This window comes from Aptenodytes patagonicus, chromosome 1 (assembly GCF_965638725.1).
Source record: "Aptenodytes patagonicus chromosome 1, bAptPat1.pri.cur, whole genome shotgun sequence".
Taxonomy (NCBI): Eukaryota; Metazoa; Chordata; class Aves; order Sphenisciformes; family Spheniscidae; genus Aptenodytes; species Aptenodytes patagonicus.
This window is the reverse complement of record NC_134949.1, coordinates 17,903,806-17,926,751: the sequence shown is the minus strand read 5'-3', so window position 1 is coordinate 17,926,751 and position 22,946 is coordinate 17,903,806.

Here is a 22,946-nt window from a genome sequence, read left to right as displayed (position 1 = left end):
TACACATGGTGTCACAAGTTATTAGTCCTTAATCACATTTCAGAATGTTTTGCTTTTTTTGGGGGTGGGGGGATTTTTTCCCCCTCAAAAATCCTGTTATATGAGCCTATTTATTTTGCTAGTAAATAACATTAAACCTATATTTAGAATCAAAACTCTTTGCTGAAATGTGAATTTTCCAAAATTTCATGGAAAGGCATTTTTGTCCATCTCTCAGAAATGAGTAGGTATGCAAGCACGTGCCTGTGATCACAGAAGGCCAAGAACAAAGTTTTGTTACAGGGTCTTTCAAAAATATATGGTCCCTCCCCAACACAGACTAGCACCATTTTCTGCTTAAGTTCTCAATACCTTTAACTGGGCTGCTTTCATCTACAGGACATTGCAAAATGGTAGTATGCAGTGAACAGATACCCCCTTACACTAGAACCTATAGGCAGGGAAGTGGTGGGTCATATGTAATAGGAGAGCATTGCTCCTGCATTATACAGATATTTTTCTGTCTTTTGCAGAACCTTGTATCCTTTGCAAATGAGAGAGTAGTGAAAAGGAGGTGGAGGAGTTGATCCTTCTCTGCTCTATAGTAGCAAAGAAATGGCAGGAGGAAGATGAAAGGAAACAACAAAAGGATTAATCCTGCAAGGGACAGAGCTTTTGCTGAAGTTGTTGAGTGCCCTTGTTAACCTCGGCTACAAGTGAAAGTGCTCAACAGCAGTGACAGAATTGGGCCTTTACAGAACTCTAACAGTGTAATAGGAAAGATTTGCTAGGAAGAAAACATCTTCATAAATAGGAAAATAGCACACAGGATGGAAAGGACATGGTATTTTAAGAACAATAATGCCATTACAAGCAACACCAATAAGTAACATTAAGTTGATACGAGGGGAATGAAACATAATCAGGGCTCACAACAGTAGTTTTTTCATGTATACAATACAAGAGGTGTGTCACATTTGAAGATCACTAATTATTAATAAACTCTAGCTGACTCTGTCTACAACATCCAAAATCCAGGGACATTAATGAATTTAGATTAAAAATGAAAATACACTTTCTTTTGCGAAGGAGGTATAAACTGATAAAGGACATGATTGTCCTGTCACATCAGCTCTTCCCATGTTTGACTCTGATGACTTTAATAGTTCAGTTCTTGGTTTGCACTGCTGGCACTAGAAAAAAGACTGATGCTCAGCAATTCTGTAGGGCAGAGAATGCAGACATATTTTACACATAACCATGAGTTGCCATACAATATCTTTTCCATGAAATTTTTCAGTATGTATCTCTAAGCTTTAGAATACATCATTTATTGGAGATTTGAGATGTGGAGAAAATCCTCGCAGTCTGGATTTTAAAAGGGAGATGTGCTGCAGGATAGAATCCAGTTGTGGGTCTCAATAATATCTTGAACGTTCATTGTATGTAGTGAAAGCAACAAGGCAAGTATCAGGGCATTTGACATGTTTTCCGTGTTTCTCATCTTTTTCACTCAAGGCAGCCTCACTCCTGTGAATAGCATAACATTTGGATAAAGAGCTCATTGAAGACTGCAAAGAGCCTGGTTTTCTGGAATGGAAAGAAAAAAAATTGCTCTCATGAATAGATCTTTTTCTAAGAAGGGCTCAGATTACTTCCTTTTCCTTTGAGCTAGTGAGTATCACAAAATGAGTCAACTTGATCCAGGCAGTTGGGTTTCACTGGCCCAGTGAATGACATGCTTTATCCTTTCTTTGACTATAAGGGACACATAACGAGGTACGTCCTTATTAGTCATTCAAGTAAATTTCAGCCAAAAATATGTCTTCTCAATATTTGCAAAGAAATATATTAGCAAGCTAACATGATATTTCCCTTGGTTTATTTTGTATCTGTTCAGCAAATAGGTATAGAGCAAAACTGTTGCCTGCATTTGAAAAAAGAAATACAAACTTTTAATTTACAGAACATTTCAGTCCGGTTCTCTTACTAATATTAGCCTGTGATGATTCTTAATCAAACATCCCACAGGGTACAAATGAACCCGTTATTTCAGCAGACTATGTGTGTCTTCCTACAGACAGTAGTCTGGATGGAATCCACTTGTAATTGCTGAATATTTTGGGTATCTTGCATTTCTAATTCTGACCAGCTTGTGAAAGCATAAGAACAAGATATTCTAGAATTGCAGATACATAGTCTAAATCATGTGGAGGCAACAACCAGAAACTGATATCTAATGATAATTGTAGTCATTTGGGATTATTTATTATGTTAATAATCCCAGCCACTTAATCCAACCATTTCAGGACAGATTCATCTTGACTACTTTTACTACTACTTATCCACTTACTATATCTATCTACTTACCACTATCTAACTGTGTAGGTTCTTGTAGAGTCAATGGAGAGAAGATGGATAACCATACCTTAAACTAGATGTTTAGTTAGTGCTTTAAAATCAGCTCTTTAACTTATCCCTCCATTCAAGGGTGTTTTTTCTTTAAGTGATGCAAATATATTTCATGTATCGTTCTCTTCAAGTGCTCACTGAAATGTTATGCTTCTCTAATGTTATGCTTCTTTTTCTGGGAACTGTGATTTGATCACAGCTAAGCAGAGGAATACTCAGTGACGTTATATGCCTGCATTGCAAGAGAATGTGTTTTTCAAAATCTACTGCCAAAAGTATTCTTCTGATACATTCTTTCCTTTTTATATCTATGCTAAATTAAAGAATGTAGTGACAAGTGTAGCATATAACTAAAGCTTGGCACGTTAAGCATATTAAGTAGTAAGCTGTTTCTTAGGACCATGCAATGTTATTAAAACATTACAGGAATAATAAAAAGCAATACTTTTGTGGGAGGAAGAAGAGTTAGGGTATCGTGGAATTCATAAAGTTTTTTTTTTTAATTTAGAAAATTATAATTTTAGGAACTTTTAAATTCTTTACTCTTCCTTTCTTCATGTGGATTTAAATATTTTCATCTATCCTTTTACCAAAGGGATTTTGGTATATATTACCAAATATATGCCTGATAATTGAATTATTTTAGTTTTCTCATGAATTAGATGCACTAAAAATAAATGCAGTTTTAAAGTCAGTATCTCATATTTAGATTCATTTCAGCATTTTACTGAGATGCATGATTAATTTCAAAATCTACTCTGAATCCATGAATCCCTTAGTCATTCCAAATGGCTACTCTTTGTTCCCTTTGTAGTTGGTGAAGAAAATAAGTTTTTTGTGTTTTATGATTCATCAACTCTATTTTAAATGTCATCTTCAGTAAAAGATGTATCATCTCCAAACTCCATTGACTATATTAACTAGGTTGGCTCATTCAGATATAAACGTCTGTGTTATAGATGTTTTCAGCGTTTGTTATGACAAACTAAGAAGTGTCTCTGGCATATTAAACATCGATACAGTCTAAGGCCTTATTTTTCCAATAGCATTGAACTGTAAGATTCTGAAAATACTGACCTGCAATCTCAGAAAATATTTTCAGCTCTTGTACATGGTATATATTTAAACCACTAGTCTTTTTGCTTTTCATTTCACAATACTTTTAAGACCAAACTTTTTCTCTTTGACTTGACAACAAAAGTTTCATTCATCTTCTCTCTTACTTAGCAAAATATCCTTCATATTAATGTTCCCAATACTCACCAGTTCAAACAAAATGGAGCTGCTGAGTACTCCAGGTGCTGTCCCAGCCCTTGATCTGACCATATCATGTTCATTGTCCCTTTCCATTTGCATCTTCTTCAGGGCACAGAGTTGAAGTTTTTTTTATTATCTCCCCTTTCTTTCTTTACATCACCTTTTTTAATTTTTGTTTTCCCTCTGATTCCAGTTTTGGTATCTTCTCAAGTATCTATAGTGCTCCTCACACTTAAATGCTCTTTTATTTCATAAAGCTCAAGAAAAGCTAGCGAAACCACCTATTTCAGTACTGCAAATCACTGAAGTAATAGAAAACATTTTTCTGTAAGATCTAGAAAATTTAGTCTGTTTTTCTTCCCCAATTTTGCAAAATCTCCCCAGATCTCAAACATTCCCAAAGTGGTTCCTTAATTCAAATTTGATTTTGAAAACTGCTGGTCATCTTTTTTACTTACTTTATAAAATAATATATTTTAGTTAGTTACAGGAGAAAGGGGTTATGGATAGGTGTAGCAGGCTTATCCTGCTATGGATGCTATCTATGGGCATAAACAGGATGATGGATAATATAGCATATTTTAACATTAAAATAAAAAGAAACTTAGTCAAACAACCAGAGAGGATAAACAAGAAAGTATTTGCCTATTGGTATCTCCTGTTACTTGGATCTCATTGCATGCTTTATTATTTTACCCCTTTCCTATTATCTCCCCTTTCTGCATCTCTCTCTTTTTTGATTTTACACCCTTCAGGCCAGATATGAGTTAAAGCTAACTTTAATGTTCTGTGCTAACTTTATGTTTTGAAGAAGCCTAGCATATTTTAAGTATTATTGCATCAGAGGTATATGATAACTGCTAACAATAATGAGAAAGAAATACATGAATGAATATGAGTTTCTCATCACAAATGTTTTTTAATACAAACAGTAAACAGAAAAAAATTAATAGAGCTTGAAAATAACAGCTTCAACAAGCAGATGGCTTAAACCATTGAAACAGACTTGCTATATTATAAAAATGCAAGAATAACAGAAGTTACAGTTACTAAATTAATAAAATTAGACTGTTTAAAATATGCTATCATTAACATATTAACAGTTATTAATTTATTTGTCAAACCAACAGTAGCAATAGAAATAGTAATAATACAAATTGCCTTCCATCAAACCAGCCTATATACTATACAAAGTCCAGAATCTCTAAAGTATAGGCTTCTATTACCTCAAGATTTCACATCATAGAATCGGGGTACAGGATTTTTTTTAAGTATTTATGGTCAGATTCTTTAATACCCAGCATTATCTCATGTATTTCATGTGAGGAACAGCAGGGTACAATCCATCATGAGCTATATTATCACAATCTTTAACCAATGTTATTGTTGATATTTTGTTAAAACTTTCAGAAAGTCCTGTAGAGTTATGATGATACCTGGAATACGCCATGCTTTTTGTACCCCATGATTGATATACCTTTGTCAAATCTAATGAAGATCAAATAAAATAAATTTCTTACACGTTTAGTTAAGGATTGACATTATTTAAATTTATTGCAAAAAAAGAGGAACTGGAATATTTCAGATTAATTAGTCTGATGATCATCTATTATTGCACAATTTGGAAAGCGTTAAATTACTTGTAATTATATTAAAATCATATTGCCAATTACTTGCAATCATAAAAAACCCACATATTTTCTCCTTTCCTATTACAGAAACATGCGTTTGTCATTTAGAGCTTAATTTGTTGCTGGTTTATTCCTCTTTTACAGTACTACAACTCTAATGAAATGAAATTAACACACTGCTTCAGCACAGTTCTCAAATACGTGCCTAAATTTCAGCAGTCGGGTAAATATCGTGCTGAATCAGAGCCTTTATTCTCAGAGTCTGCTTAAACTCAAAGGTGTTCTTCAAAAAAAAATTCCACTTTGGAACAAGTACAAGCTAAAAGCAATGCATATTATTGGATGCTGTCAGAAATAGCATATATATATTGCAGGCTCAGGGAAATCAATAACTGTGAGTTCCTGCCATACTTGCCCCCTTGCAGCTCATAACACATGCTAAGCCCAAGTGGTCAAGCACATTGTACTGCTCACACGAGATGTTTGAGAACATTGTCACGTGTAGAAAAACAGTATAATATGAAACATTCTGCATCATCCCTGTTTTTTGGAAAATAAAAACAATTCTTTGTGTAAGGAAGATACAAGTTTGACAACTTGTGGCACGATCCAAGAGGCTGAGCAGTAAATGACTGCTGAATATTGCATGAACTTCCAAATGTGGCACAAGAGCATCAGTGTAGCAGCAACACAACTTAACCTTTAAGACTAAAGAAATTTAAACTACTCATTTCACTACTTATTTTTTATATTTCCAATAATTATTTTACACTTTCCCCATTTTTCTTCTTCTACTTTCTCCCTCTGACACAGTTGAGTCCTGGCTCTGAATATTGTACATATATACACATATGCAAACAGACTCACAGACATGATTCATTCTACCATGTGATGATCAACACGTGGCTCAGGGCCTGGTGCCATTGGAGGAATTTTGGCTTTTTTGATCATGGGGAGGTTTACACGGCACCGGACCTGCTGGTGACAGATGGAGTTCAGCTGTCTCACAGGGGGAAAAGGATCATCGCTCATGAATTGGCAGGGCTCATTGTGAGGGCTTTAAACTAGGTTTGAAGGGGGAAGGGGATAAAACCAGGCTCACTAGAGATGAGCCTAGGGGTGGCGTGCCGATGCCGGGGGTGAAATCAATAGCCCAGCTCAAGTGCATCTCCACCAATGCACGCAGCATGGGCGGCAAACAGGAGGAGCTGGAAGCCATTGTGCAGTGGGAGAGATATGGCTTAGTCGCCCTCACAGAAACATGGTGGGGAGACTCTCATGACTGGAGTGCTGCAATGGATGGCTATAGACTCTTCAGAAGGGACAGGCGAGGAAGGAGAGGTGGTGGGGTGGCCCTGTATGTTAGGGAGTGTTTCGATTGTATAGAGCTCAGCGATTGTGATGATGATACGATCGAGTGTTTATGGGTAAGGATGAGGGGGAAGGCCAACAAGGCAGATATCCTGCTGGGAGTCTGTTATAGACCACCCAACCAGGATGAAGGGGCGGATGAAGCGTTCTATAAGCGGCTGGCACAAGTCTCTCAATCGCTAGCCCTTGTTCTCGTGAGGGACTTCAACTTCCCGGGCATCTGCTGGAAATACAACATGGCAGAGAGGAAGCAGTCTAGGAGGTTCCTGGAGTGTGTGGAAGACAACTTCCTGACACAGCTGGTAAGGGAGCCTACCAGGGGAGGTGCCTCGCTCGACCTGCTGTTTACAAGCAGAGAAGGACTGGTGGGAGATGTGGTGGTCGGAGGCCGTCTTGGGCTTAGCGACCATGAAATGGTAGAATTCTCGATTCTTGGTGACGTAAGGAGGGGGGCCAGCAAAACCGCAACCATGGACTTCCAGAGGGCAGACTTTGGCCTGTTCAGGACGCTGGTTGAGGGAGTCCCTTGGGAGACAGTCCTGAAGGGCAAAGGGGTCCAGGAAGGCTGGACGTTCTTCAAGAAGGAAGTCTTAAAGGCGCAGGAGCAGGCTGTCCCTGTACGCCGTAAGAAGAACGGGCGGGGAAGACGACCGGCCTGGCTGAACGGGGAGCTCTTGCTGGGACTCAGGAGAAAAAGGAGAGTTTACCGCTTGTGGAAGAAGGGGCAGGCGACTCAAGAAGAGTACAGGGATCTCGTTAGGTCGTGCAGAGAGGAAATGAGAAAGGCAAAAGCCCAGCTAGAACGCAATCTGGCTGCTGTCATTAGAGACAACAAAAAAAGTTTTTACAAATATACTGATGACAAGAAGAGAGCCAAGGAGAATCTCCATCCCTTATTGGATGCGGGGGGGAACATTGTCACCGAGGATGAGGAAAAGGCTGAGGTACTCAATGCCTTCTTCGTCTCAGTCTTTAACAGGCAGAACAGTTATCCTCAGGGTACTCAGCCCCCCGAGCTGGAAGACAGGGACGGTGAGCAGGATGAACCCCCCATAATCCAAGAGGAAGCAGTTAACGACCTGCTACGCCACCTGGATGCTCACAAGTCTATGGGGCCGGATGGGATCCACCCAAGAGTGCTGAAGGAGCTTGCGGAGGTGCTCGCCAAGCCACTCTCCATCATTTATCAGCAGTCCTGGTTAACGGGGGAGGTCCTGGACGACTGGAGGCTTGCCAATGTGACGCCCATCTACAAGAAGGGCCGGAAGGAGGATCCGGGGAACTACAGGCCTGTCAGCCTGACCTCGGTGCCGGGGAAGATTATGGAGCGGTTCATCTTGAGGGCGCTCACAAGGCATGAGCGGGACAACCAGGGCATCAGGCCCAGCCAGCACGGGTTCATGAGAGGCAGGTCCTGCTTGACCAACCTGATCCCCTTCTATGACCAGGTGACCCGCCCAGTGGATGAGGGAAAGGCTGTGGATGTGGTCTACCTGGACTTCAGTAAGGCCTTTGACACCGTCTCCCACAGCATTCTCCTCGAGAAGCTGGTGGCTCATGGCTTAGACAGGTGTACCCTGCGCTGGGTCAAAAACTGGCTGGATGGCCGGGCCCAGAGAGTTGTGGTGAATGGAGTCAAATCCAGTTGGTGGCCGGTCACGAGCGGTGTTCCCCAGGGCTCAGTTTTGGGGCCGGTCTTGTTCTGTATCTTTATCGATGATCTGGGTGAGGGGATTGAGTGCACCCTCAGTAAGTTTGCAGACGACACCAAGTTGGGCGGGAGTGTTGATGTGCTTGAGGGTAGGAAGGCTCTGCAGAGGGACCTGGACAGGCTGGATCGATGGGCCGAGGCCAACTGTATGAGGTTCAACAAGGCCAAGTGCCGGGTCCTGCACTTGGGCCACAACAACCCCATGCAGCGCTACAGGCTTGGGGAAGAGTGGCTGGAAAGCTGCCTGTCGGAAAAGGACCTGGGGGTGCTGGTTGACAACTGGCTGAACATGAGGGGGCAGTGTGCCCAGGCGGCCAAGAAGGCCAATGGCATCCTGGCTTGTATCAGAAATAGTGTGGCCAGCAGGAGTGGGGAAGTGATCGTGCCCCTGTACTCGGCCCTGGTGAGGCCGCACAGGCTCGAATCCTGTGTTCAGTTTTGGGCCCCTCACTACAAGAAGGACGTTGAGGTGCTGGAGCGTGTCCAGAGAAGGGCAATGAGGCTGGTGCAGGGTCTGGAGAGCAAGTCTTATGAGGAGCAGCTGAGGGAACTGGGGTTGTTTAGCCTGGAGAAAAGGAGGCTGAGGGGAGACCTCATCGCTCTCTACAACTCCCTGAAAGGAGGTTGTAGCGAGGTGGGTGTCGGTCTCTTCTCCCAAGTAACAAGTGATAGGACAAGAGGAAATGGCCTCAAGTTGCGCCAGGGGAGGTTTAGATTGGACATGAGGAAAAATTTCTTTACTGAAAGAGTGGTTAAACATTGGACCAGGCTTCCCAGGGAAGTGGTGGAGTCCCCATCCCTGGAGCTATTTAAAAGACGAGTAGATGAGGCACTTAGGGACATGGCTTAGTGCGTGGTGGTGTTGGGTTGACGGTTGGACTCGATGATCTTAGAGGTCTTTTCCAACCTCAATGATTCTATGATTCTATGATTCTATGATTCTATGATATTCTTTGTTATGGAAACTAAATGGAATACTATTTTCAGCACAATTGTCATTTAAGTGTTAGCAACCTGAAAAAAAAAATCACATGTTCTGTAGTTCAATACTTCTGTATAAAGTGGACCTCCACTTGAGAACAGAAACAGAAAGATGTCTGACTGGAACTGTAATTTAAAATTATCATAGACTCAGATTATATTGCTGCCGAGGTTCTGGACAGATTGACCATTTGGAGCATTTGTTTTGCCAGTCCAGCAATCTAGACATGAGAGCATTTATACAATTGTAATCTCCCAACAAAAATCTAACAACAAAGGATTAAACTGGAATGAACCAATATATGTGTATTTCAAGTAATCAGTCAGGTGTTTTTTTTAATTAAATATAACTAGCTGGGCCTGAGGTTCTTGCTTTATGCCACTCAGAGGGAAACTAAGAACTCCAGAACTATTAATCTGAAAGCTTCCCTTTATTTTATGAATATTTTTACCTGAAACATCTGCGTTCTGAGTGCACATAAGAATTCCAAGGCACATATGGGAACTAATTATCACTATCAAAATAATATAAATGGTAGAAGGCCATCCATTTGCCAAGCCCTAGTGGACTGCATGTGATGGCCAAACACACACACACACATGCAGGTTACCTACCTGAGGTCCTGAGGCCCTGCAGCAGATCTGCCTTCCATTGACTAGTAGGTTATATCAATGTCAAGGAAGCATTTGTGATAGTTAAGCTCTGAGATGAAGCCAGATGACAAAAATAAATCAACTGTATTAACCATAGGAGCAAGAGGGATTTAGAAACAAATTTGGCAAAGAAAGCTTTAACATGCAAAGCAGAAAGAGTATGGAAATAAGCTCCTCATCACACATCAGTGTGAGAGGAAGAGAAAGAGTTGCATAGCCCAAAGTTGAAAAGGAACATGTTGTGTACTATAATATATAGAAATGTAGACTCATAGAATCCATTCCTTTGCCTGCAGATGGATGATGAACTAACTGAGAGCTTGCAGTTAAGGATTAAAGAGAAGGCAGGTAAGAGTGACATTGTAGTGGGTGTCTGCTACAGGCCAGCTGACCAGGAAGAATGGGTGGATGAGACTCTCTACAGACCAATAAGAGCAGCCTCACGTTCACAGGCCCTGGTCCTCACGGAGGACTTGAACTACTCCAGTATCTACTGGAGGGACAACATAGCAGGACATAAGCAATCCAGGAGGTTCCTGGAATGCATCGATGACAAATTCCTCCTCCAAGTGATAGAGGAGCCAACAAGGAGAGGTACTCTGCTGGACATCATACTCACCAACAAGGAGGGGCTCAGTGGGGATGTGAAGGTCAAAGGCATCCTCGGCTGCAATTGCCATGAGATGGTGGAGTTCAGTAACCTGAAGGGAGAAAGAAGCATAAAAAGCAAGCTCACAACCCTGGGCTTCAGGAGAGTGGACTTTGGCCTCTTCAAAGGTCTGCTGGGAAGAGTCCCTTGGGATAAGACCATGGAGGGAAGATGGGCCCAAGAAAGCTGGTTAATATTCAAGGATTACCTCCTCTAAGCTCAAGAGCTGTCCATCCCAATGAGTCAGACAAAAGTACCAGGAGGCCTGCATGGATGAACAAAGATCTAGCCAAACTCAGACACAAAAAGGAAGCATACAGCGGATGAAAGCAAAGATGTTTAACTTGTGAAGAATGCAGACACATTATCTGAGCATCCAGAGATGAGGTTAGGAAAGGTAAAGACCAACAGGAATTGAATTTGACAAGGAATGGCAAATGGTCTGGCAAAGACAAGAATGGCTTCTATAAGTACATAGGTGACAAAAGGAAGGCTAGGGAAAATGTGGACCCACCGCTGAGACAGGGGATCTGGATACACAGGACATGGAAAAGGTTGTGGTACTGAATTCCTTCTTTGTCTCTGTCTTTACTAACAAGACCAGCCTTCAGGGATCCCAGGTTCCAGAGACCAGGGGAAAAGTCTAGAGCAAGGAAGACACACCCTTGGTAGAAGAGAATCAGATCAGGGAGTACTTAAACAAACTGGACGTGCATGAGCCCGTGGGCCCTGATGGGAGGCACCCACGAGTCCTGAGGTTGCTGGCTAATGTCATTACGAGACCGCTCTCTATAAATCTTTGATTGATCATGGTGGCTAGGAGAAGTGCCTAAAGACTGGAGGAAAGCAAATGTCTTCCTATCTTCAAGAAGGGCAAGAAGGAGAACCCAGGGAACTAGAGGTTGATCAGCCCCACCTTGATCCCTGGGAAGGTGATGGAGCAGCTAATCCTGGAAATCATTTCTGGGATCTTGACAGGCTAGAGAAATCAGCTGACAGGAACCTCATGAAGTTCAATAAGGGGAAGTCCTGCACCTGGGGAGGAATAACCTCATGCACCAATATATGCTAGGGGACACCCAGCTGGAAAGCAGCTCTGCAGAGAAGGACCTGGGGGTCCTGGTGGACAACACCTGACCATGAGTCAGCAACATGCCCTTAGCAAAGAGGGCCACCTGCCTGTTGGGTTGCATTATGCAGAGCGTTGCCAACATCAAAGATTGTGATCCACAAGCTGAAACATGTGAAGGATGTAGACCAGTTATCCAACCATGTCTCTCCAATTTGGCTGTACAGATACTGTGGGAGACTGCCAAAAATCTTGCTAAATTCAAGGTAAATCCCATCCACTGCTCTCCCCTCATCCGTAGAGCTAGTCAGCTCATCATAGAAGGCAATCAGGTTGGTAGGGTATGACTTACTTACCCTTGGTCATGCTGGCTGTTTGCAGTTATCCAGTCCCTCATGTGCTTGGCCACAGCTTCTAGGAAGATTTGCTTTTTAACATTCCTAGAGACTGAAGATAAGCTGGTCATTATCTGCTTTCCTTTCTTCAGGGTAAGCTTGATGTCTGTCTTTTTCTATCCATCAGGAACCTTTTCCAGTCATCATAAACTTTTGAAAATGATAAAAAGTAGACTCACAACTGTATTAAACACCTCAGCACCCTTGGATTCATCTTATCTGGTCCCATGGACTTGTGTATGCTCATCTTGCTTAAGTAATTCTTAACTTGAGCTTCCTCTAATGTGGGTAATACTTCACTCCTACAGACTGTCACCAGCCACAGAAAACTGGGAATCTGAGGGTATACTTTAACAGTAAAAATGTCACTTCTATTAGAAATTGTAAGGGGAAAAAAATGAAGAAAACAAACTGGTGCACAGATTGTGTTTATTCTGCATGATTATACTCCGCCGTGTGAGAGTCATCACAGCAGTTAAAGAAGGTGTAAAGAATCTACATCCAAAAATGAATTTGTGCTGTAAAAGAATGAAAATAAATGCAACTAGTACAATTAGTGGACTCATTGCACATCATCCTTATTTTGGCATGCATCTCTTTAATTACATTATGCAAAACAGAGGCAATCACAGAGGTGACAGCTCTCTTATCCTTCAGACTGTGTTCTACTTAGCATAAATCACAATGTACTTTTAAATGTTTAGAGACAAAGATCTCCCAGACAAAGATCATTTGCTATAATATAAAGGAGAAAAATCAAAATTATTACTTTTGTTTTAGCCTTTATTCTGCTATCATAACCACTACGTGCTAATTAAAAACTGTTCTGAGTAGAGTAGACAGTGTGGAGAGACATTCAGTTCTTCAATACATAAATTTGGATCTACTAATAATGGTCAAGAATATCACTTGGATTAAAATCCCTCTTTGACAGCTTATTGCCAAATAGAGCAAATATGTCAAAAGGCTGAGAATAAGATTGATAAATTAACCTCTCTAAAGCTACTGGAATTTGGATCCACTTTTTTGTCTTCCACTGTCATCCCCTCATATATTCTTGCTTTTAGCTTTTGTGAAGAAGCTTCCCTAGCATTCTCAAGGTTGACTCAGTTTAGGACTTAACATATATAGGCAGTATTTTTTCCAGGAATTAATTAGGTAAAGAGTGTAGTTTTCATTATTATTTCCAGAAAATTATTTTTTTAAGCCAGAGGTGGATAAAAAAAAAAAAACAAACAAATCCTGCAGAAAATACTGTTTTCTTGTAATCAAAAATGTTTTGCAGAAATGTGTCATATTGATCACAAAATCAGTGTCAAAGGGAAGCCTTTTGACTTTCTCATTTATACCACTAGTGTAAAAACATTTCATTTCACTAATGTCAAAGTATTTTGTTTCACATTTATTATTTCATATTCATTTTGCATCTGAACATGTCTTTTAATTCTTCAGAATCAAATCTTTCATGCTTCTGAACAGATTTTTTTTGTTGCAAATTTCATTCTATAAAAAGACTTAAGTTTGAGTTGTTCATTCCAATTTGCAACAAAAGAGGATACAAAACCAGAAGCTTGAGTTTTTTACTTGCTCTGTTTACCATCAATTCATGCCTAACAAATATTTGGAAAAATATACGTTTCAAATTTTTCTCAGCTGGCAGCAGGGATAGATGTAGCCTTACCTTCATTCTCACTTCACCCTTCCCTGTACTCAAATTCCACCACTGTGTAGATTTGTAGATGTACCAGAAAGCCTTAGCATTCAGCAGTTACAACCTTTAGGATCTGTCTAGCTGTCTAAGGTTTAGTAACCTTAGTTAGTTTAGTTACCTATGCCTGTGGGTTTCTAAACAATTGTCACTTTCCCAGTGAACTACCCTTAAATACATTTTGCTGAAGAGGGACTAACACCGTTCCTTTGGCCATTATAGGCAGGGGTTTTGATAGCATTCCAGGAAACCTTGCCACTGACAGATTGCTGATAGTTCTGGGAATAAAGTTCAGCTCCAGTACACTGGGCTTCCCAATACCTTAATGAAATTCCTGGAAGTGCCTTTTCAAAATAGAAGTATTTAACAGAATGACATAAAACCAGGAAAATGTAAGTAACATAGCTGAAATAGACATGTTTTTGCAAGTGCCTCAAAGTTCAGGGACATAATACTGAGAATGCCACTAATCTATTTCCACATCAGTAGCTTGTCTTCTAAATGCAAAAATGTATCTAAAACCAAAGGCATTACAGACTCATCCATCAGACACAGAAATATTCAAGCCAATAACTTAGGTTTTCTAGATGGATTATATTAGCATTGTCTGAACATCTGCACACCTCAAAGGCTTATGTGATGTGTCCTCACCACACTCTTATAAGTTAACAAAATTCTGCTTCACCATTTCACTGTTGGAGAGCTAAAGCACAATGAGGCGCTGGGCACTGGTCCCCCATTAAAGCATTTATGTAAGGTGGTATTCACTGTTCACAGCATACATCTCTCTTACATACTGGAAACTACTGAAGTCCACATCAGCCTGAAAACTGCAGAAGAGTGAGAGATTCATCATAGGGCTCTAGTATCTTGGGTAGGCACCCATATATTGAGGTGGATACTGACCTGTTACAATTTGTGGTACCAACTCAATTAGGAGTGCCTTGAGGATGGGTACTAGTTCATCTCTTGCTTGGAAGATACAGAGGAATGCCTATGTTTCGGCCCCACCAAGGCTTAAGGGGCATAGCTGTTCAACATCTCCAAATATACATGATTCCAGGAATAGTCTGGAAAATGCCATCAAGCACTGAGGCAATTTTATTCACTGGTTGATAACTAAATTGGATTTAGGTGCTGAACATGGAAATTCTCATCTGAGCCCTATCAAGCTTAGGTATCTGGTCAAAGGCAACCTGCTATGCATACTGTAAAGAAAAGATTTGAACCAGTATCTCTCAGATCTGAAGAAAGTGACTTCACACTTCTAGATCAGATATCCTAACAGTGTTTACATGCTGAATAGTGCTACCATGGCAAAATGCCTGCTGCCACCTGAAATATATTTTCAGAGAAGGATTCTGAAAAAATAAGATATCTGCATAGTTGGAGTGACATGCTCACAGGTGGAGAGAAAGGATGCTGTGTGCAATTTGCTGCTGCAGTAAGGTATGGTGCAAAGAGGACTATTAAGGGAACTATCACACAGAAGGCTGAAGAACAGAACAACATAAACATCTTGCAGACTGGCCTCAAAAAGCCTTAAGTAGGTCCCACCCACAAGGTTAAATTCAGAAGAAGTGTCAAGTATGGTAAAGAGAAGTCTGGTAGGAACTTTTTGTCTCAGAAAATATACCTCTCCTTGGAAGAGATGCCCAGGAAAAGCTTGATATTTTTATCTTCCTGTTCAGGGAGCAGGAAAGCTGATGCAGACTCACACACAAGGCAAACAGGAAGAGCTGTGCCAGGTAGTCCAGTGCTTATAGCTTATGGTTTTTTAACTCATTTTGCAAAAAAATATTGTTCCTGTTTTTCTATCCTGTCCATCTAACAATATGGTGAACATTATTGGACACTTGCATAGCATATGAATTTCAAAATCTTTGTACTTTGCTATTTTTATCACATGTAACTTCTTTAATGTATATGTCTTAAGTTTAGTGTATACAACTATATAGATGCATCCACAGAAATGAATCCTTCTGGGAACGGCTGGGGGCCAGGAACATTAACTGAGACCATGCAAATAGTTTTGCCAAACGAGGAGCCCCAAGTAATTCTGTCACAGAGAGATGGGGAGTGAAAGTCAGATTCTGGTCCCAAGACACAGCTCTGGTCAATGGAAAGTGCTGAATGGGATATTTCTTCTGGAAAGCCCATTTGTGAAACATCACAATGGAGTTTTTTATCAGCTCTTTGAAAAGAATCAGGCATCTCCCTCCTCCTACAAAGTGTCCCAAAACCTACCCACTTAATCATACTGTATTGGTTCATAATTAGAAGCTTTCTCTTGCAGTCATAGTAATTTCAAGAGGTTTTTTGTTTGTTCTCCATTGGTGTTATAAGCAAAGGCCAAAAATCTGTTGGGAAATTTTTGGGACAAATGAAACAGGTGAATAACTTCTCCAGCAGTACTTCACATTAGTTTCCACTGTTTCCACAACTCTAGCTCTAGGTGGAGCTTTGTTGAATTCTGTCTATATATATTTTTATTGAGCCTGGAATTCAGTATAGTAAAAGTCTCATTAAACTAGTTTACTTTTTAAGAAGTAAAGTCAATGCTTTTATATCTATTCTGGTATGTTATATAGCTAGAGGAATCCTTAATAGATGTGCTAAGTTCTTTACAAAATGATGCTGGAAGACGTAAAGGAACGTTCATGAATAGATAATTAGATTTAGGGACTATAAAAATTTTAATTATATTTATTTTGCTAATCAGAGACATTGGGAGTTGCATCCATTTATTGAGAGCTTGACAGGTTTTATCTAACAGCATTTTATAATTAAGATCATATATTACTCCTTGCTTGAGGTAATAAATACTCCTAGGTTATTTAACATGGAAAGCAAGGTTTGTTACTCATCTGAAAGTAGGCAGAGCATATTGTAGAGGAATAAATTTGTACAGGACAAACCCCTCCCCCCTCCAATTAAATCTAAGGTCTAAACAAGAAAAAAAATCTTTGTTTAACATTTTGGGTGGGAGGAACAGAGGTTCTAGAGAAAAATCCTTCCGCATATTATTTTGATCCAAACTGATATTAATTTTCTTTATTTTACAATGCCTTTCTAGAAGCGCAGCAGTTTCTAGAATCTAAAAGAAAGTTAATAATTTTGTCAGGAGAAAAAAAAGCTGTCTTTTTTTTTTTTCTGCTGTCCTGCCTTGCCACACACTCAGAAATATCATAGAATCATAGAATAGTTTGGATTGGAAGGGACCTTTAAAGGTCATCTAGTCCAACCTCCCTGCCGTGGGCAGGGATGTTTTCAACTAGATCAGATTGCTCAGAGACCCATCCAATCTGAGCTGGAATGTTTCCAGGGATGGGGCATCCACCACCTCGCTGGGTAACCTGTTCCAGTGTTTCACCACCCTCACAGTAAAAAATTTCTTCCTTAGATCTAGTCTAAATCTACCCTCTTTTAGTTTAAAACCATTCCCCCTTGTCCTATCACTACAGGCTCTACTAAAAAGTTTGTCCACATCTTTTTTATAAGCCCCCTTTAAGTATTGAAAGGCTGCAATAACGTCTCTCTGAAGCCTTCTCCTCTCCAGGCTGAATAACCCCAACTCTCTCAGCCTTTCTTCACAGGAGAGGTGTTCCATCCCCCTGATCATTTTTGTGGCCCTCTTCTGGACACACTCAAACAGGTCTGTGTCTTTCCTGTGCTGAGGGCTTTACAGCTGGACGCGGTACTCATAGAATCATAGAATCATTAAGGTTGGAAAAGACCTCTAAGATCATCGAGTCCAACCATCAACCCAACACCACCATGCCCACTAAACCAGGTCCCTAAGTGCCGCATCTACACGTCTTTTAAATACCTCCAGGGGTGGGGACTCAACCACTTCCCTGGGCAGCCTGTTCCAATGTTTAACCACTCTTTCAGTAAAGACATTTTTCCTCACGTCCAATCTAAACCTCCCCTGGCACAACTTGAGGCCATTTCCCCTCGTCCTATCACTAGTTACTTGGGAGAAGAGACCAACACCCACCTCGCTACAACCTCCTTTCAGGGAGTTGTAGAGAGCGATGAGGTCTCCCCTCAGCCTCCTTTTCTCCAGGCTAAACAACCCCAGTTCCCTCAGCTGCTCCTCATAACACTTGTTCTCCAGACCCTGCACCAGCCTCGTTGCCCTTCTCTGGACACGCTCCAGCACCTCAACGTCCTTCTTGTAGTGAGGGGCCCAAAACTGAACACAGGATTCGAGCCTGTGCGGCCTCACCAGGGCCGAGTACAGGGGCACGATCACTTCCCCACTCCTGCTGGCCACACTATTTCTGATACAGGCCAGGATGCCATTGGCCTTCTTGGCCGCCTGGGCACACTGCCCCCTCATGTTCAGCCGTCTGTCAACCAGCACCCCTAGGTCCTTTTCCGACAGGCAGCTTTCCAGCCACTCTTCCCCAAGCCTGTAGCGCTGCATGGGGTTGTTGTGGCCCAAGTGCAGGACCCGGCACTTGGCCTTGTTGAACCTCATACAGTTGGCCTCGGCCCATCGATCCAGCCTGTCCAGGTCCCTCTGCAGAGCCTTCCTACCCTCAAGCACATCAACACTCCCGCCCAACTTGGTGTCGTCTGCAAACTTACTGAGGGTGCACTCAATCCCCTCACCCAGATCATTGATAAAGATACTGAACAAGACCGGCCCCAAAACTGAGCCCTGGGGAACACCGCTCGTGACCGGCCGCCAACTGGATTGAACTCCATTCACCACAACTCTCTGGGCCCAGCCATCCAGCCAGTTTTTTACCCAGCACGGAGTACACCTGTCTAAGCCGTGAGCTGCCAGCTTCTCTAGGAGGATGCTGTGGGAGATGGTGTCAAAGGCCTTGCTGAAGTCCAGGTAGACCACATCCACAGCCTTTCCCTCATCCACTAGGTGGGTCACCTGGTCATAGAAGGGGATCAGGTTGGTCAAGCAGGACCTGCCTCTCATGAACCCGTGCTGGCTGGGCCTGATGCCCTGGTTGTCCCGCTCATGCCTTGTGAGCGCCCTCAAGATGAACCGCTCCATAATCTTCCCCGGCACCGAGGTCAGGCTGACAGGCCTGTAGTTCCCCGGATCCTCCTTCCGGCCCTTCTTGTAGATGGGCGTCACATTGGCAAGCCTCCAGTCGTCCAGGACCTCCCCCGTTAACCAGGACTGCTGATAAATGATGGAGAGTGGCTTGGCGAGCTCCTCCGCCAGCTCCCTCAGCACTCTTGGGTGGATCCCATCCGGCCCCATAGACTTGTGAGCATCCAGGTGGCATAGCAGGTCGTTAACTGCTTCCTCTTGGATTATGGGGGGTTCATCCTGCTCACCGTCCCTGTCTTCCAGCTCGGGGGGCTGAGTACCCTGAGGATAACTGTTCTGCCTGTTAAAGACTGAGACGAAGAAGGCATTGAGTACCTCAGCCTTTTCCTCATCCTCGGTGACAATGTTCCCCCCCGCATCCAATAAGGGATGGAGATTCTCCTTGGCTCTCTTCTTGTCATCAGTATATTTGTAAAAACTTTTTTTGTTGTCTCTAATGACAGCAGCCAGATTGCGTTCTAGCTGGGCTTTTGCCTTTCTCATTTCCTCTCTGCACGACCTAACGAGATCCCTGTACTCTTCTTGAGTCGCCTGCCCCTTCTTCCACAAGCGGTAAACTCTCCTTTTTCTCCTGAGTCCCAGCAAGAGCTCCCCGTTCAGCCAGGCCGGTCGTCTTCCCCGCCCGTTCTTCTTACGGTGTACAGGGACAGCCTGCTCCTGCGCCTTTAAGACTTCCTTCTTGAAGAACGTCCAGCCTTCCTGGACCCCTTTGCCCTTCAGGACTGTCTCCCAAGGGACTCCCTCAACCAGCGTCCTGAACAGGCCAAAGTCTGCCCTCTGGAAGTCCATGGTTGCGGTTTTGCTGGCCCCCCTCCTTACGTCACCAAGAATCGAGAATTCTACCATTTCATGGTCGCTAAGCCCAAGACGGCCTCCGACCACCACATCTCCCACCAGTCCTTCTCTGCTTGTAAACAGCAGGTCGAGCGAGGCACCTCCCCTGGTAGGCTCCCTTACCAGCTGTGTCAGGAAGTTGTCTTCCACACACTCCAGGAACCTCCTAGACTGCTTCCTCTCTGCCATGTTGTATTTCCAGCAGATGCCCGGGAAGTTGAAGTCCCTCACGAGAACAAGGGCTAGCGATTGAGAGACTTGTGCCAGCCGCTTATAGAACGCTTCATCCGCCCCTTCATCCTGGTTGGGTGGTCTATAACAGACTCCCAGCAGGATATCTGCCTTGTTGGCCTTCCCCCTCATCCTTACCCATAAACACTCGATCGTATCATCATCACAATCGCTGAGCTCTATACAATCGAAACACTCCCTAACATACAGGGCCACCCCACCACCTCTCCTTCCTCGCCTGTCCCTTCTGAAGAGTCTATAGCCATCCATTGCAGCACTCCAGTCATGAGAGTCTCCCCACCATGTTTCTGTGAGGGCGACTAAGCCATATCTCTCCCACTGCACAATGGCTTCCAGCTCCTCCTGTTTGCCGCCCATGCTGCGTGCATTGGTGGAGATGCACTTGAGCTGGGCTATTGATTTCACCCCCGGCATCGGCACGCCACCCCTAGGCTCATCTCTAGTGAGCCTGGTTTTATCCCCTTCCCCCTTCAAACCTAGTTTAAAGCCCTCACAATGAGCCCTGCCAATTCATGAGCGATGATCCTTTTCCCCCTGTGAGACAGCTGAACTCCATCTGTCACCAGCAGGTCCGGTGCCGTGTAAACCTCCCCATGATCAAAAAAGCCAAAATTCCTCCAATGGCACCAGGCCCTGAGCCATATGTTAATCAGGTGTGTTTTCCTGTTCCTTTCAGTATCCTTCCCTGTCACTGTAGGGATTGAGGAAAACACTACCTGTGCTCCCGATCCTTCAACCAGTCGCCCCAGTGCCCTCAAGTCCCTTTTGATCGCTGCAGGACTTCTCTCTGCAACCTCATCACTGCCAGCCTGTATAACCAGCAGCGGGTAGTAGTCGGAAGGCCGTTACCAGATCAGGGAGTTTTCTAGTAATGTCTCTGACCCGGGCCCCAGGGAGGCAGCAGACTTCCCTGTGCGACGGGTCCGGTCGGCATATCGGGCCCTCTGTTCCCCTCGGAAGGGAATCGCCTATGAAAATTACCCTCCTTTTTTTCTTAGCAGAGGCAGTCATAAATGCATGAGGCTGACTGTCTCACCCCAGGCAACCCCCTGGATGGACCTTCGTCTACATCCTTGTTTGCCTGGCCCTCAAGTTCCAGGGCCCCATATCTGTTCTGTAAGGGCAACCGGGAAGGTGAGGGAGGCCGGGCGGGGGTTCGCCTGACACCCCGAGCAGGGACCTGTTTCCATCCCCCCCTGTCGCTTAGGTCCCCTCTTTCTACCTGGTGGCAAGAGGGCAGGGGATCCTCTGTTTCTCTTGGAGCCTCCATCTGCTGCCTTTGCCTCAGGGATGGTAGGGTGCGGCTCCACCAATCTATCTCCCTCTCACACTCCCGGATACTCCTTAACCTTTCCACTTCCTCCTTCAGCTCTGCCTCAGGTGCTGCACTCCAGGTGGGGTCTCACCAGAGCCGTGTAAAGGGGCAGAATCACCTCTCTCAACCTGCTGGCCACGCTTCTTTTGATGCAGCCCAGGATACAACTGGCCTTCTGGGCTACGAGCGCACATTGCTGGCTCATGTCCAGCTTTTCATCCACCAGTCCCCCCAAGTCCTTCTCGGCAGGGCTGCTCTCAATCCCTTCACCCCCCAGCCTGTATTGATACCGGGGGTTGCCCCAACCCAGGGGCAGGACCTTGCACTTGGCCTTGCTAAACATCATGACATTCACACAGGCCCACTTCTCCAGCTTGTCCAGGTCCCTCTGGATGACATCCCATCCCTCTGGCGTGTCAACCACTCCACTCAGCTTGGTGTCATCTGCAAACTTGCTGAGGGTGCACTTGATCCCACTGTCTATGTCATTGATGAAGATACTAAACAGTACTGGTCCCAATACGGACCCCTGCAGGACGCCACTCATCACCGATCTCCATCTGGACATTGAGCCGTTGACCACTACCCTCTGGATGCAACCATCTAACCAATTCCTCACCACCAGACACTCCACCCATCAAATCCATACCTCTCCAGTTTAGAGAGAAGGATGTTGTGGGGGACCGTGTCCAAGGCCTTACAGAGGTCCAGATAGACGACATCTGTAGCCCTTCCCATGTCCACTGATGTAGTCACTCCATCAGAGAAGGCCGTTAGGTTAGTCAGGCAGGACCTGCCCTTGGTGAAGCCATGCTGGCTGTCTCCAATCACCTGCCTGTCCTCCAGGTGCCTTAGCATAGCTTCCAGGAGAATCTGTTCCATGATCTTCCCAGGCACAGACGTGAGACTGACTGGCCTGTAGTTCCCCGGGTCTTCCTTTTTTCCCTTTTTAAAAATGGGGGTTATGTTTCCCCTTTTCTAGTCAGTGGGAACTTCACCGGACTGCCACGACTTCTCAAACACCATGGATAGTGGCTTAGCAACTTCATCCACCAGTTCCTTCAGGACCTGTGGATGGATCTCATCGGGTCCCATGGACTTGTGCACCTTCAGGACCCTTAGATGGTCTCGAACCTGATGTTCTCCCACAGTGGGTGGCTCTTCATTGTTCCAGTGCCTGCCTTTGCTTTCTGCGGCTTGGGCGGTGAGGCTTGGGCACTTGCCGGTGAAGACTGAGGCAAAAATGTCATTGAGTACCTCCGCCTTCTCCATATCCTGGGTAACCAGGTCTCCCATTTCATTCCAGAGAGGGCCCACATTTTCCCTTGTCTTCCTTTTATCCCCGACGTACCTATAGCATCTTTTCTTGTTGCCCTTGACGTCCCTGGCCAGATTTAATTCTATCAGGGCTTTGGCTTTCCTAACCTGATCCCTGGCTGCTCGGACAACTTCTCTGTATTCCTCCCAGGCTACCTGTCCTTGCTTCCACCCTCTGTAGGCTTCCTTTTTGTGTTTGAGTTTGTCCAGGAGCTCCTTGTTCATCCATGCAGGCCTCCTGGCGTTTCTGCCTGACTTCCTCTTCATTGGGATGCATCGCTCCTGAGCTTGGAGGAGGTGATCCTTGACTATTACCCAGCTTTCT